The sequence below is a fragment of the Oryzias latipes genome, chromosome 6 (genome assembly GCF_053564925.1).
Source record: "Oryzias latipes strain Hd-rR chromosome 6, Olatipes_Hd-rR_3.1".
In the NCBI taxonomy this organism is placed as follows: Eukaryota; Metazoa; Chordata; class Actinopteri; order Beloniformes; family Adrianichthyidae; genus Oryzias; species Oryzias latipes.
In genome coordinates, this window is record NC_136242.1 from 13,750,892 (window position 1) to 13,768,116 (window position 17,225).

General features: G+C 39.4%; 1 long non-coding RNA gene across 2 annotated transcripts; it reads right to left on the bottom strand.

The window, feature by feature from the left end:
* Positions 1–1,250: 1,250 nt before the first annotated feature.
* Positions 1,251–13,882, bottom strand: LOC144992545 (uncharacterized). Of its 2 annotated transcripts, XR_013656579.1 has the most exons (5): positions 13,745–13,882; positions 2,305–2,378; positions 1,750–1,836; positions 1,560–1,615; positions 1,251–1,473 (listed from the first exon to the last, which is right to left on the bottom strand). It is a non-coding gene; the product is annotated as an uncharacterized LOC144992545 (long non-coding RNA). The 2 variants fall into 2 exon arrangements; XR_013656578.1 differs by having other exon boundaries at positions 1,251–1,615.
* Between the last annotated feature and the right edge of the window lie 3,343 nt (positions 13,883–17,225).

The following is a 17,225-nucleotide window of genomic DNA, read 5'->3' on the forward strand; positions in this document are numbered from 1 at the left end:
ACACCAACCCCCTTCTCCAGGCCCATCATAACTCGCCACTCACACTCTTCATCCCTCCTTCAGTCAACACATCCAAAGTTTGGGCACCTGCCAGCTCCCACAGTCATTATCTTAATTAGCACCGACTGCCTAAACTCAGTTAGGCTGCAGCACATGCACAAACACACACGCACACACAAGCATATGATGGATACCTCACTTGTTCCCTCCACCGCCCAGAGACACACAGAGCAATGCGGTAAGCTCTTTTAGGGAAAGCAAAAATGGACACACTGAGAAAGAAATTTGTTAGATTTTATAAAGTTAAAAGTTTCCCACTCTAAAAGGAAAGGACATAGGTTCCAGGACAGTCTAAAAAGTCTGAAACCACATGCAAACTCCAGTGAAGACCAAACAAGCAAACTCTGAGGCCCATTAAGAGTGTAAATGAGGATGTACTGTTAGACAGACCAGAAAGAGGAAGTAAACAAAATAGAGGAAGTGGTGTCAGCATTTTTAGTATTAAGTATGAAAAAAGGAAGAAAGACAAGTCAACAAATAACTAAAAATTGTGTAGCTGTGAAAATTAAACCCTTTACCACTGGAGCTATCTCTCTAGTGCTGACATCCTTTTGACTAACCTAACTTTTGAACCATTTGCACAATTATTCCAGCGGTTTCTGAAGTGGAGAGGAGCAGCCTTGGGCTGATATGGAACACTTTGCAGTAGGTAAGCCCTCGTGCAATCAACATATTTCAGCTGATTCTGACATGGAGAAAAGTAGCTTTGTATATTGGCTTATCACCGAAGCCGCTTTTCTCCACATCAGAATCAATTGAGACCCATTGGGTGCGATACGGTCAAAGAGCGTGCGTTATTCAATGCAGGCGACATCTTCAGGTTGAGTAGTGAAAAGATAGAGGTGCTTAACGACTGTGCCAAACTAGTTTTAAGGTGTCTTTTTTAACCTGTTTTACTTTCTGATCAGTGCTTGTTGCTACATTGACTTTATATAGGACGTGGACTGAGTGACCCCTCCTCTCTCGTGTTCCAAACAGGAAGTACCTGCTGGTTCCAAGAAGCTAAAATCCCATAGACTTCTATAGAGAAATAAACAGCTATTACTCAGTCATTCTGTTTGTCAGAATAACCATTCTTGTTCTGCTACCTTTTTAAAAAAAAACATAATCTTACAAATCACATTTACTTTCATGACATTTTTCTGTAATGCAATTTATTTGAGCTGTAAACCGACCAATCAGATGCCTGGAGACAGTGGTCAATAAAATTTCAGTCTCACGTTGAATATACAAAACATTTTTCTGACAGTCTCCTGAGTCCGCTTTCAAGTGGTAGGGGTGCCGCTTTGCAACTACCTCACTCCATGTTGGAAGAGAAAGAGCGAGAAAAGTTGACTCAGTTGTTGTCATCTGGGTCCAACATGGCGACACCACCAAAAGATGGCGACTGAATCGACTTCATTTTGATGGAACCTGAAGCAAGTCATTTTTTATGGGTGACGTCACACTCACTCGGTCCGATTCTCATACAGTTAATTTCTTGTAACCAAACACCCCACCTCCAACAAGCAACTGACTCGTTCCTCTGATGGTCTGGTCCAACCCCAAAAGTGCACTGTAAAACCAAGTCAACAAAGGTGTCAAATTGTTTTGACTTTTCTCATTAGTGTCATTAGAAGACTCTGTGTCTTAACTTTTAAATAATTTCATTATCAACAATAATCTTTGGTGGAGTCAAGTAAAGACCACCTTTTCTCAGCTTTTCCAAGAAGGTGCTGGTCGTTGGACAATCTCTTCTGGGTGTCTACTATGGCGTCTCTTCCTGGTTGGGCATACCTGCAAAAGCGGCATCAGGAAGCTTTGTGAAACATGTCTGAGGGCAAAATGAAGTGTCTGAGAAATGGTGGAAACAAATGGTTGAGCATGTGCGAATCAGTAGTGATGATGAATATGTGTGTTCAAATAAGAGCCAGGGCCTAATTAAAGCCATGTTTGAACACCTGTGGACGACCCTGGTCTAACAGATGGTGCTGGAATAAAAAACCAAAAAAAAACAAAAACAGGATTATCTGATGAAACACCTGATTTCATCTACCTGTAAAATTAGTCTCTTGACTTCTTTTTGTTTGTATGGGCATTTAAAAAATCTCTAACACATACAAGTGGCAATTAAATTAGATAAAGTCATTTATTTGGTTACTACAAGAGTGTCTTCTGTGTTCTAAAGAGCTTCTCACTTCGTTCAAAACACATAAACCACAACACCTTGGTGTTTCAAAAAAAAAAAAAAAAAAAGTTTAGCACCTGTTTGCTTGGCTGAACTGCAGCACTGACGTGACCTGATGCGACGCCGTGCTTCCTGGCCCGGCGCCGCCCGTCTAGCAGGAAGACACACAGGAAATAGGTTAGAATAGGTTAGAAAAAGGGCTGGTGTGTACACAGGCTACACCCTCAGGAGTGTGCCACCACGGCAACTGTCTCTGCGGGAACAATACCACCTGTCACACAGCGCCACCGCACAATGGGGGCCAGATGGGGTGCAAAGGCTGGAGGAGGGAACAAAGTGCAGACTTAAGCATGGGTATCAAATCAAAGTCTTTTGGTGCCTTTATCCCAAACACCTACAGCTTTATAAGATCTTACATTACTGTCACTTTTTGGTACTTTGTTTCTCTTTTCCTTTAAACATAATTGAAAAGAAACTTAAATTAGATGGTTGGTTCATATTTTAATACCTTTTTTTGAAGGTGAAATATTTGAGATGCTACCTGCACTAATCTAAAAGATTATCAACTCAGTCAAGCAACAAAAAAAGTCATTTGTAAAATAATTAGTGTTATCTTCAGTTTTGTAAACATCCTAATCCCACATTTCTGTTGGATTTAGTTCAGCATGGGAACGACAAGCAGAGTAATTCCCTGAATACTACTCCTCATTTCACATCATATTTACTGAGTGTATTTAGATGGGATTTAGGAAAGTGCCGCTAAACATGCTTGTGTACAAATTCTTCAGAATGAGGGAACAGTCATACATGACTGATGGGGCTGTTGAGAACAGCAGAGACAGGCAGCCTCTTTGCAGACTCCTACACTGTGGTCTGAAGTATTGTAAGACAAATACAGATAAAAGCATGATCTTTCACTTCAGACCTAGACATAGCACATTCAGAAGTCTTGTGTGTTGAGGTTGTCCCACCACAGAAATGTGAGACTGGGGTTAAATGTTCCAACACTGTCGCTGTCAAATAATCACAGATGTTTTTTTTAAGCCATCAAGTGCTTTTTGTGCACATCAACTTTGCGCCGGCAGCCTCTCTTTTGATGTCCGTCATATTTGCTGCTTGACACTTGTTCCAAAATCTGTTCATAAGGAGACATTCCAAACGCATGCGGAGTTTTTAAAGTTTTTTGGCCTCATTGCTATATGAGATTATTGACATGTATATCTCAGTTACGATACATGGAAGACATGGATTACATTGAAAGATGGTTTACTTATTTTGCATCAGCAAACTGATATTTTAGATGTTTTTTTTTATATAAACAGAACTAAAAATGTGAGAACGAGAGTTTTTTGTTTTGTTTGTTAAGATGCTTTTTAACTTTGACACAGTTGCTTCTCTTGCACTCATACATCCATCCTTGGTCACACTCTTTGGGCTGATTTTTATATTCATAATTTATCGTTTCATTGCCCAGAGATGAAGAAGAAGCCACTTAAAATTATATAATTTAAAAACTTTCGATCTTTCCATGTGGGTTCGGGTTCGTGCGTTCGTGTTCCTGGGTGCATTTGTTAACAAATATAGAGCATGTGTCAGTGTTAAAAGAGGGGGCTGACTTTGCTCTGTTTTTATGTGAGTCAGTGTGAAAGTAAACCCACAGAGATTGGCTGTTGTTTTTTTTAAAGAGGTGGAGAAGATGTGTGACAAAAAAGCTTTTCACCCCTGGGTTACTTGGCTGAACCGGGGGGTGTTAGCACATGGGTGTATATGTGAGCTAGGTGATGATGTTTTCTCCCAAAGCTAAAGCAGGGTCTGTTTTCAAAAACACACCCATGTCTTTTTTGAGCCTTTTCTCATTGTTTTAGTTGTTTTTAAAGCACTTTCAATACTCAAAAAACATGTTTCACCCTTGTGCTATCTTAGATGACCCCACCCTTACATTGACGTGTTCTTCCTACCATGACAAAGGTGGATAAAGGTGGAAAGATTTCATGTAATCCATAGACACCAGTGAAGATCACAAATCTTTGAAGAAAAAAGGTTCAGTGCACTGTCTAGTGGGTCTAGATGACCCAACTCCCAATGTTAAAATGCCTACTGTAGCACAAGGGTTAAAAAAAAAAGAATGATAAAGCAACACAAGGCCTGATCTATAGAAACAGTTGGTTGATGTTTTAGAGGGAAACAAAATTCAGTAACCATTTTTGGATTTTCTTTCTTATAACATTTTGCACATTTAAACCCCGGTCACAAGTTATTGTAGAGCAGCCAGTCAGCCACTCCTATATTTTCATAGTTGAAACAGTGGTTCGTAAAAGAACGGGCGCTGTTCATTGGAGATCAGAACAATCATTACCATACCTGAAATCAAAGAAAGGCTAAAAAACTGATGGAAATTTATGTTGGCGACACTCTGCCTTAAATGTTTCCCTGCTTTCAAGCCTGATCAATGTCACGCCCCCAAGAGTCATATACCCCACTGTGATTGGTTGGTTTGTCAGCTCTGCACACAACACTGAAAAAGTGTCATTTATAAAAACTGGCGGAACACAATGTTAACATTAAACTTTCAAATTAAGGTGCGGGCCGCAAAATATCATCTTGAGCGGCCGCAAGTTTGAGACCCCTGCTTTAAATGAACCCATTATATCTCCTAAATATCTCGAGCTGAATAAAATATTCACTTTTTTAACGACAAAGCAGTTGAAATTGGGATTTCTTTTTCCTGGAAGAAAGAGTTTTTTTTTTTCATGACTAATTCAGAGGAAAATTAATGTTTGTGATCTCTGATGGAGATCTCTGCTCCAGTTTGCCTGTTCGTCAAAGCATCACATTGAGTTTGACCATGAATTTAGAAAGGGATGGATTGACTAACACTCCTAAAAAAAGTGCCTTAAGCCATGCCTTTAGCACAGGGCCATTTATGCCATTGTTGTTGGAGTGAAGCCCTGAAGCAATCCTGTGCAGCTGACCCAACACATGACTGGACATCACACTTGTTGCTTGACACCAGTTGTGTGTAAGTGTAAGTAAGTGTGCGTATGTTTGTATGTGTGTATGTGGTGCACATTTGTGTGTGTTTGTGGCTTAGGAGTCAATCCTCCCAAACAGGACTCTCATTAACCCTTGTAGCTCGTCAGAGACCACCCAGATATTTCCCTGTGTGTGTGTGTGTGTGTGGGTGAATGTGTGTATGTGTGTGGCCTGCACATTTGTATTGTCTTTTGTGTAACATGTCCACTCCATTCTGTCCATTAATGCAGCTAAGAAAACAGTCCTGAGAGGGAAAGGCAAAGGTCATATATCGCCAAGTATCACACTGATAAAAAGAAAACTTAATACAGAAATTGAATAAAGACTAAATGAGAGTAGGATGATACCATGCTCAGTCCAAGTGCCTACAAAGCCATAAATAGCTGGAGCACAGGACTCTTGTCATTACTAAGGGATTACGTTAGCTCAAGTCCAAGAGCAAAGTTCCACCCTTATCATTTCCCTTCATTCATTGTATCTACATTTACCTTTCTGGTGGGTCTAGTGTTCCACGCTCCACCTGCTCTTCGTCTTTGTTCTTTTTCAACTTTTATATCACCCAGAATCTGCCTCAGTCTACCAAGCTCAGCTTGAAGATAACATCACAAAGCCTTTCAGTAACCACTGGCCTCTCTCCACCTACATTCATTTTAGCTCACTTGCATCCCACCTGTGCAAGTCTTTCATCCCTTTTGATAGACTTTGTGCAATTATACGCTTTTCATCTCTCAACTGATGAAGAGCATTTGCGTTCCAACAGAAAAAGTTATGCGACACTGCACAACATGTTTTAGAATCTATTGAGATGAAAAAAACTCAAATGGATTTCAGACGTTTCCATATCATGTGAGATATAGAACATCAAAAACATAAGAACTTTTTTACCAGCTGTTAAAAAGATTGATCCAATTTCTCAATAAACTGGAGGTTGCAAATGAAGCAAAAAGAAGTATAGAGACTTTTTTATGTCTGAATTTTCTTCTGCGTTCAAAACTGTCACATTCACACGTAGGTATGCAAGTTTGGTATATATATAGTACGTTTTCAGGCTATTAAGCGCTTATCAAAGTTTAAACCTTTTGAACCTTGACCAATGAGGGACTTGGATTTGGTAGTGACGTATGGATGACATCCGTTTTAATACACGGAAGTGCCAACCGTTTCAAAGTTGATCATGGACAAGAATTGAATTGGGGTTTGTGCCCGTCTGGAATTCTATGACACCAAGTCTTTCATTTATGAAACAGAGCTGTGGAAGAAAAAGCCTGGAGCAAGATTCACCAGATTTTCACCGCTTCAACATTTCACATCAAGCCTCTTCCAACTGTACATACATGCACTAGTATCGGGGAAGTGACAGTCCAGTGTTAACAGCGTATGCTAAAAGCGTATTCAAAAACCCGCATCCAGTGCATCTTTGAACACATGACTCAATATGTTTTAAACCCCTTCACAAATGGCATTTTTTATTTTTCTTACAGGTCTAAGCAAGAGTTTAATGATTAAAAAGATCGTAAAGTTTCTGCTACATTTAGAACAAACTTTAAATTGAACTATTTCCCAATTTTACAATAAAGAAAATGTTAAATTGTGACAGAAAACAGAGAAGATCCTGCATCCTCTTTGAACAAAACCAGTAGGCTTATCCAGTAAACTAACTGTTCAAACGCACTGTTTGACTTGTAATGAGATCTTGAAGCTGATCTGAGTTTTTCATGGACATTAAAAGTAGATTATCTCCTCAGCGTACTGATAAGTCAGATAAGGCTTACAGGAGGTTTGTCTCGCCTGTGGAGTGTTGTAGTTTTTTCTTTAATTTTGACATGAAAGTAAAACTGTCTTTCTTCAATCTTGCCTCATGAAAATATAAACAAAGACATTTTCTATTTTAATGTAAGCTTAGAGACAAATGGTTTTACTTTAAAGACTGTCTGTCTGCTCTTTCACAATTTTTAAGAATACATTCTAGAAAAACACATTAAAAATCTGTTCAGAAAGAAAAATCCTGACTAAACTGTTTCTGTGTGGCTGAAATTGTCAGTTGATTCTTTTGCCATTTTGTTTCTTTTTTTGTTTTTGGACTAATCAAGCAACAGATGAAATAAAAAAAAAGTCCCACACCTATGAGATTTGTTCTCTGCATTTGACCCATCCCCTGGGGAAGCGGTTAGCTGCAGACACAGCCACGCTCAGGAACCATTTGGTGGTTTTACCCCCCAATCCAACCCCTTAATGCTGAGTGTCAAGCAGGGAGGCACTGAGTCCAATTTTTAGAGTCTTTGGCAGGACTAGGCCTGGATTTGAACTCACAACCTTCCATCCACAGGGCGGACACTCCTCCACAAGGCCACTGAGCTGAGCTCAATTTGTGTTGCATACATATTCTTGATTTTCTCTCCATCATTTTCCTCATGTCTGACCTTTTCCAGTTTTTGTTAAACCACTGAAAATGGGCAAAAACACACTTCTGTGTGAACAGTTTCCGCCTGTTAATCTCACATTCGTCACTTTAAATCATGTTCCTCTCCTCGCCGTCTGATGTCATTTTTTTCTGAGCATGTGAAATGTATGGTGTCAACTTGCCACTCCCAAAGCACCAAGGCACTTGGGTACACATTGATCTAGTGCCCAGCAAGCTAACGCCCTGAAGAACAGACGGAGCAGTATGTGAGCCCACAGGAAATTTCTTTGAGATGGAGTCAAACTGTTGAGTTTGTACAGGTGTTTAAAGGGTGTTTATGTGCATGTGCAAGTGAGTCTTTGACATCTCAAAGCCAAGTGAAAGTATCATTATTTGTCTCCACATGTTGTACATGTCTAAAACTCATGGGATATGTATAAAGATGGAATTGTGTCTTTATTAATGCAAAAGACAATGCAAAAAACTCTTCAACTGTTTAGGTGATCAAAATAAATCAGATATAGATGTTTAACTCCCCCTCCCACTTTGTTATGAATGGAACAGAAACAACGTAGGTGACTTATAAAAAAGCTTGGACGACGAAAGCAAAGACGTACATGGATTTAGTTGTTTAGAAGTGGATTGCATTAAATGGAGTAGGAACTCGTGGCCCAGTGTATTTTCTACCTCACAATTACACTTTTTTTTTCAAACTGCATTTTTTTTATCTGCACAGCAATTTCAATAAAGAAAAACTTAAAATACATTTTTAGGCTTAATTTCTTTATATACGTCCTCCATCATCAGAACTACATAACAAGAAAATTTTATAAACACACAAAAAAACCCACAATTTTTATTTGAGTGGGTCTTGAAGTCAAAGAAAATGGCTCTTTTCAGCAACCTGCTTCTGGTGGTGATTTGAGGAACTTTAACACTTAGCACCTTCAGATGTGAGTCAAATTTGTGAATGAAAGGTTGAGGGTTGGTTGATGCACAGGAGCTTTATTGGCCATCTTTGCTTGCTGGTTGATCTTCAACAGCTAAAGACAATCAGCATTCTGGGAAACTGGCTCTTAATTCCAAGTAACTGTAGTTGATTATTCCATTTCTAGTTTTTCACTCATTTATTAATAATACTTGGTGGATAAAGACAATTTCTATTTTATCCCAAATTGTCGGCTGGATTCTAATAAGATTAGATTCTGATCAGTGTTTATCAGAACTTACTGCTCACCCTGCCTGTCTGATTCTTCTAGATATTCTTGAATTTGACCTCTTCCACAGGTTCCTCCTGTTCCTTCTGAGGATATGTGGCTGATATTAGACCAAGCTTAAATCCAGGAGGTCCAACATGACATCTAAAAATGTATTACCAATTAAGTCACGGTCACAATTAACAATGAATAGCCAAACACTTACTAAAATCACCTTGATTTTAAAAGTGTATAATTTCTTGGTATACAAGCGACTGGATGGCTCAGTTGGCTGCATGTAGGACTGGCGCTTGGGAAACCAGGGTTTGTTTCCAAGGGGGCACGATTAGATAAATCCAGTGTGGGTCCTTGGGCAAGACCCTTCACGCTACTGCCTAAGAATGTAGCCACAACAGGGCCCAAGACTGGGCCTCCCTGTGCCAATCCCCAGCCCGGATAGAGTACAGGGTTATGTCAGGATGGGCGTCTTGAGTAAAAATCTTTGACAAACCAAAAATGCAGATCAGTGAAAGCGGATCCTGATGGGATATGCCAAAAGATAAACAACATAATTTCTTGGTTAATTAGATTACCTTAAACAATAAAATTGGTTAGTTGATTATTCGGCGTAAAAATATGAACATTGTGTCAAGAATAATTGCACAAAAACAATGTAAAAAGGCTTTAGTTTCAAGCAAAAATCTGAAATCTTTATGTGCCTTTGCAGCAGAAACTTAGTTTGGACTCTGATTTTTGGGTTTTTAATCTAAAGTCGCACAACTAAGACAAAAACAAACTTACAAATTACCAGCATCCTGTTGGATGCTGTCTTGTATCTGCACAGCTGGAAAGGAAAGAAAAGAGCTAAGTGTTTTTTTAACAGTCGGACTCGAGCAAACACACTTTTCACCACTTCTGTTTACACGCCCCTGGACAAACGCCTCTGCAACAACACAACCCTGAAAAACTGAATTTGAGGTCAACATCTCAGTCAGCTTTGAACCAACACTTGCCCACACTGTGGAAGTGACAAGACTTACTATTTGCAAGCCAATGCACACATGAGAAAAAGTAGTGCAAGCATCTGTGTAGTAATGTAAGACTTAAGAGCTCAACCTTGTTTAATAACAACTACCGTTTTATGAAGTATTTCCCCCAAAAAAGGACATATTAGGGATTACAGTTTTCAAAAATCTATGCAATTTTGTGTGATGTTACAGTCAGATGAACATATGTTTCAATATGTGATAATGTTGGACAAGTCTTTACTAATTTTTTTTCCCTTTCATTTCTTCCCGCCAGAAAATATGTACCACACCACAAATAAAAAAAGCAAAAAAGTAAAGAAGACAACAGAGTGGAGAAGCATGAGTTCAGTTATTTGACCAAGGCTTAGAGGACACAGTCTCATTCTTGGAGCAAACAGATAAGTAAGGAAAGTGATGAATTCTTGATGCTTTCAAGGGATGCCTTGGGTGCATTCTAGCAAACATTTTGCTGCCTTTCCAGCAATTTGCGCAAGGTTATTCTATATATTTTCATTTAGAATTTTTACTACCTATACCTATTTACTTTTCTATTGTTTAAATATCCAGGTTTACTTGTAAACACTATTTTTGTTGTTTTATTTGGTCAAAAGGTAAGGCATATTTAAGTTGCTGCATAAATGCAAATCTTATTTCACTCTTTTGAGTCATGTTTTGCTCTGTTTTGTTAAGAACTAGTTCTGTGTTCCATATTGGAAAAGGTTGTTGTTAAAATTGGAAAAAAAACATTCTGAGTATGTTTTTTACCTATAGGGTTCATGTGTGGCAAACTCTTTAACACCGGACTGTATACATTCTTTCCTCCACCATAACTCTTCAAGCGTTCACGCCATCAGCGTAATTCTGAAGTGGAGAAAAGCAGCCGTTCGCTGATATGCAACACTTTACAGTAGTGCAGTACTAACACAATCAACATAAATCAGCTGATTCTGTCATGGAGAACAGCGAGTTTGCAACATTTTATGTTTGTGCAGTGTTGCATATCAGTGCAAAGCCGATATGCAACTTCATGCTACGTTCACACCGCCCTCAGCAAATTGCTTTAAATAAAAAGTCTAAGTAAACGTGTGTATATGCGCATTTTGGGCTTTCTTGTTGAAAACTCGTACATTCACCCAGCTAAGCACATATTTAAGACTATTTTGGGGCTTTACATAAGAAAAAAGAAAAACGCGGCCATTGAACTGTTGTTGAAAGTTAAACAAGGTCAAACTTTGACCAATCAGGGACTCTGACTTGGTAATGAAGTATGCATGCCTTTTAAAGCATTGAAGTGCCAACCATTCAAAAATTGATCATGGACTAGAAATGAATAATTGCAGTGTGTGTCTGGCTGGAATTCTACGACACCAATTTTCTCATATATTGGAATAGAGAAGTGAAAGAAAAAGCCTGGAGCAAGATTCACAAGATTTGAACCGCCTGGACATTTTGCACCAAGACTTATCCAGCTGTAAGTGATGAATATGCGCAAGTAAAGATTAGAAAAAGTAGTAGAAGCCCCTCCCTTCTTGTCCAGTGTGAACACCATGGGTTAAATCTCAAATCAACTCAGCATCACATTCTTAATTTAAGTGTTTCAGTTGAGCTCCAAAACAAGACAAGAGAAACCAGGTTTTCTTTGTGTAACAGATAACCAGCTTCCCTTTAAACCAGTGGTCCCCAACCTTTTTAAAACTACGGACCGGTATTTCAAATGTAGGCTGATGAGTGTGTGGCAACACTACAACGAAGGGGGAACAGAGATGTGACAAAACAAACTATGAGCTTTTATTTTGACACGCATGAAATTGTACATCGCACAGGTGTCATCATCCTCTCCCCTTCCTACACTCATGGTGCAAAAAAGAAGTGCTGTCTATTAAATGTAGCTTTCTTTTTATTCCCGGAAGTTGAAGGCTCCTCTTCTGTCTCCTGGCTGGGTGTTTTCCCCTTGGCAAAGAAACTTTCCAAAGACGTTTGTTTTTTTTACCCATTTTGCTAGCTCCTTGGTTTTATTTTAGCGGTAACCTATCACGTGACCGAGAAGAGCGCCTTGGCCTGCGTCTAGAGTGACATAGACGAATGTAACAGAGAATCAGGCAATTTTTCAAAATAAAACATCTTTCAGATTCCGAAATAAATAAGACGGAAGTAGTGTAAGTTATTTATTCTTTCTCTGCGGCCCGGTACCAAGTGACCCACGGACCGGTACCGGTCCACTGCCCGGGGGTTGGGCACCACTGCTTTAAACCACACAACCAAAACGAGACCGTTTTTGCAACTCATACAATTCTTTCCATCTATCTTACAATATTTACCCACCAGCTGGCCCTCTACTTCCTACCAACCAGGACAGTCTCTCTGTCTCCTCTGGCCTCTGACCTTTCCCCCCCGGTATCACCTGCCATAAACAGGCTGAGTTTGAACAAGGCATTCTTAGTCAGGGTGATTCAACAATCTGTATCAAGAGGCAACACTGACTCACAGGAGGGGCTGGAGCCGGCCCCATCTCTGCTTTATGACCTTCATTTAGAATGTCAGCGAAGAGGGAGTGATGGCTGTGTGTGTGTGTGTGAGACGATAGTGTCTGAAGACTTGTGTGTTTGAGCTGATTTAAAACTGGGGAAATGAGTGTGACGCTGTGGTGGAACCCAGCCGGCTCCACAGCTAGGTAACCATCAACTTATGAGTCCCAGGGACAGACAGACGCATAAACAAAGAGAGCAACTCGTGAATAAACACTTGATAGAATTTATATACTTGGAGAAGTCACAAATGTAATGGTTTTTTTTTGGAACTTGAAACCTACATGAGAAACCATAAACTCTGCAGCAGGAGCTCACTGCTTCAATCTAAAGCTGTGTCAACAACTGTAATACTTTAAGAACATGCAAAGGGTTCATGCCTTAAAAGTCGTAGCATGTTTACTTTGGAGAAAAGGAACATTTTTTTATAACTCAACACAAGACATCTTGGGAAAAGGAAGCAAGCAAGAGCAGAAAATAGGGCATAAGAGCTTGTGTCACGACAACACTGTCACTTTTTTTGAGGCATCTCAAGCTTGTTAAGATGAGTCATTTAACCTAACAGGACACTGATATTGCATTTTGTTTACCAAATGCGAAGAAAATATATAAAATGCTTTTGAAAATGATGATGTGAAGACTTTTCTACTTTTTCGGAGGAGGATCATAGAAAATTTGAACTGAACAAATCCCCACTCCATATACAAATGACAATATTCTGTTCTTGTTTGCTCTGTTCTTTTCATATGTAAAGTTACATACACGCTGTTCTCGGCAATTCACGTTTAAGCGGACACTTTCAAAGAAGCGGACACTTACAAAGAAAAGTCTAAGTACAGGTAAATTTGAGTTTCGGGCATCCACATTAAAAAGTCTCGCATTCACGAGTAGCTACGCAGGTTTCTATGAACGTTTTGGGGCTCTACGGGCCAGTGAACACACGTTGCAATTAAACCTGGTTGCGGGACACAGATTTGGTAGTGACGAATAGATTCAATTCATTCCAATTCAGTTCAATTTGTCTGTATAGCCCAAAATCACAACAACAGTCGTCTCAATGAGCTTCATACCGGTAATTGGAAAGTAAACATAAAACTACAAGGATCATGAATACATAGAATTGAATAGGAAAATACTAAACTGAACCAACCAAACAGACTAAACTAAACTAGGTATTCCTGCCCTTAGACCCTCCTTCATGGTAAAGAAAAACTCCTGAATAAAACGGATTCCGGAAAAAACGAAGAAACCTCAGGGGTGCCCACATGAAGGAGGGATCCTCCCCCAGGACGGACAGCCGATGTACCAAAACTCTCAGAGAAGAATGAACTTACCTAACTCTACAACTACATATTTAAAGTCCAGCAGATGAGCTTCATCCAGATGGAGGTGGGGGGACGCGAGGCAAGCCGGAGACAGAATCCACAGCCAAGTGTAGGAGCAGGAGCTCTGGAATCTGGAAGCATTCCCCTGGAAGGGAGTGGGAAAGACGGACAGTACATGAATCGTACTGCACCAAACAGAGGCATGGAGAACTAAATGATATATCATGATCAAGAATATTTTCTGATTACTAGCTGGTCTGGCAACAAGTCTATCCAAAAAACAATGTTTTAAGCTAACTTTGAATGTAGAAACTGTGTCTGGCCCTCTTACATGAGCTGGGAGCTTGTTCCATAAGCCATGGACGGCGTCTCTTTTATTTCACTCAAGTGCCAACTAATTGAAAATTGATCATGAATTAATAATTTCGGTTTGTGCCTGCCTGGAATTCTATAACACCAAGTCTTTCATGTATCAGAATAGATTGGTCAAAGTTCAACTAGCTTAACTTTCAACATGTGTTTAATTGCCACGCTTTTTGTCCGTGGAGCTCAAAAACGGACTTAAAAACTTGTGTCTGCGAGAGATTAACCCTTGTGCTATCCCATGACCTCACCCTTACATTGACGTGTTCTCCCTACCATGACCAAGGTGGATAAAGGTGGAAAGATTTCATGTAATCCATGGACACCAGTGAAGATCACAAATCATTGAAGAAAAAAGGTTCAGGGCATTGTCTAGTGCAGTGTTTTTCAACCAGTGTGCCGCGGCACACTAGTGTGCCGTGAGAGATGGTCAAGTGTGCCGTGGGAAATTGCCCTCATTAACTGATCTAAAAACATTTTCCATCTCCATGATTTCAGCTCTCTGTTCATCCAAACAGGCCCTGATAAAACACTGAGGAGTTAGGAATATAAAAGATCATAAAAAACTTTTTCTTTGCGTTTATTTTATTTTATTAAAGACATTTTGATAAGGTACCGCGACTCAGCTGCACCTTCGGCTGTATTTTGGAAACGTCCCGTCCCTTTAACTGTCTCCACCAATCATTCTTGAAGGCTTAATCACATGTCATCAGTCTGACCAATCAGAAGTGGTTAAAGTCTTCACTTCCTTGTCCCGATTTAGCTCGTAAAGTCGCTCAGTTCTAAAAAAAAATAGCAGCTAAAGCTCGTCTTTAGCGGTGTAGCTTTCCACAGAATCCGGTATCAGACCGTGGAACAAGTGAACAAAACAATGAAGCTCCGAAAAGTAATCTCCGGCCGTTTTATGCACTACATCTCCCATGATGCATTGGGTTGTGAAAGTGACAGCGCATACGGAGATCTGTTGTTAAACGTCTTGAAACCAACGAACACACAACAAACTGTTTTTAAATCTTCTAACTTATCTTTTATTGCATGTTTTAGAAAAAACAGCTGCAGTTTCCAGCTTTTTCTGCAACAATTATCTCAAAAATGCATGTGAGATTGCGGAGGGGCTGTAGATCAATACAGACTATGAGTTTCTCCTTTTTTTTTTAAATTTTTGGATGCTGGTGTGCCGCGGGATTTTTTTTAAGGTTAAAGTGTGCCGTGGCTCAGAAAAGGTTGAAAAACACTGGTCTAGTGGGTCTAGATGACCCAACTCCCAATGTTAAAGTGCCTAGGAATAGCACAAGGGTTACATAAGGAAGCCCGCGTACGTGCATTTCCATAGACTTTTCAGTGGAAGTGGTCCCCTTGAGCATATGTTTTGGAGCCCAGAAAGACATTGCAACGAAAGAAACTAAATAGGTAAAATATTAAAAAGAATAATGTAGTTTTAGACCAATGATTACCATGTTGTACCACACAAACAGATTTTTTGTCTTTCATCCAACTTCTTGTGAGACTTCTTTTTGGTCTTATCACCTCAGACGTATTTCATTCAACTCATATGACCTTTACGGAATTCAGTAGAAATTATTTCTCAAAGAAGACAAAATGTTGCATTTGAAATAAAACCTTTCACCAGCAAGTTCAGAATTGTTTATGTTTGCTGTTTCATCTTACCTGCACCAGACACTAGATATGTGTCAGGGTTTCATTTGTCGTTGCGCAGCAGATGGTGTGCACAGACAGGAGGAGAAAACTTTTAAAAATGTAACCCAACACGGTAAAATCTGTGCAGGCGTGATTATTGTTTCAAAAGATTTTTAGCACCTTGAAATATCACCACTCTGTTTAAGATTACATGATACTGTACTTTGACAACTCAGCCTGCCAGATGCTTTGGGTGGGAGACCTCCACTAAAGAAACCTGATAAGTAAATAACACAACCAAAGCAGAACTTGAACTTAAACCTGTTATTAAAACAGGCAAAAGACAGTTAAAATATGTGTGTCAGCTCCATTTAAATATTATGCATTTTTTGTTTTTGTTTTTGTTCTTTAAGTCATAAACCAGGGGTCTGCAGCCTGTGGCTCCGAAGTGGCATGCAGCCCTTTTGCTCCTCCAATGTGGCTATTTGGCTTTAACAATAAATGCTAACAATTTACATAAATAATGCGTTTGTAGTTAGTTAGTTAAGTTGTGATATTATGTTTTAGATTTTAACGTGTAAGATACCTGAACAAAATGGTACCCATACTGATGCACACAAAGCACATAGTCTTATCTTCTGTCGCACATCAGTGTCCAGATGTTTTTTAGAATTTTCAGAATTCTGGGAATTGTTTTTAGGGCACTTGATTTTTGAGTTGTTGATTTGGACAGCACCAATAAACTGTCAAACGCACTATATAGTGCAATATGTAGTACACTATGTAGTGAGTAGTGAAGGAATTCGGACACACCCTATGTGTTTTTTACGTGTTATTAGCAAGGTTGGGAGTTAGACACTAACACTTCTGACATGTAGCTGTTTCGGACTGTGTTTTACTTGATATTCACAAGGTTAGGAGTTAGCGTGGTCACAGTAACATGTATTTTAGTGGTATCAGTCTGGTTTGTTTACATGTTGCAAACAAGGTTAAGTGTTACAGGTATGATGAATACACACTGGCTAACAAGTTCTAGAGTTACTGTGAATACAGCTAATAAAGTCAGAATGAAGGATTTGTATGCCTTAATCCACTTAATAGGTTCAAAAATAGACCATTTGACAGTGCGCCTTACAATCCTGTGCGTCCCATAGTGTGGTAAATAGGGTACTAAGAAACCAAGTCATATTGCTCTTTTAGCATTAAAACCCATGCCTGTTATTGACCTCTGCCTGACCCTGATTTAGCTTTATGGACCTTTAGCTGAGCTAATATACCTGCTGCAATTGGAACCAGCCGTCTGCCTGTTCTGTGACAATAACATGCAATGGAAAATAGTCCACAATTGGAAACATACATTTTTTAAGAAAAAAAGCCTAAAATCTATGCCTTTTTTCTTCTTCTAACTGTTGTGTTTTTTTGCCAGTCCCGGTTCAACAGTTAATTAGCTTGATTAAGTGCACCTAACAACCAGATAAAGTCTGATAAG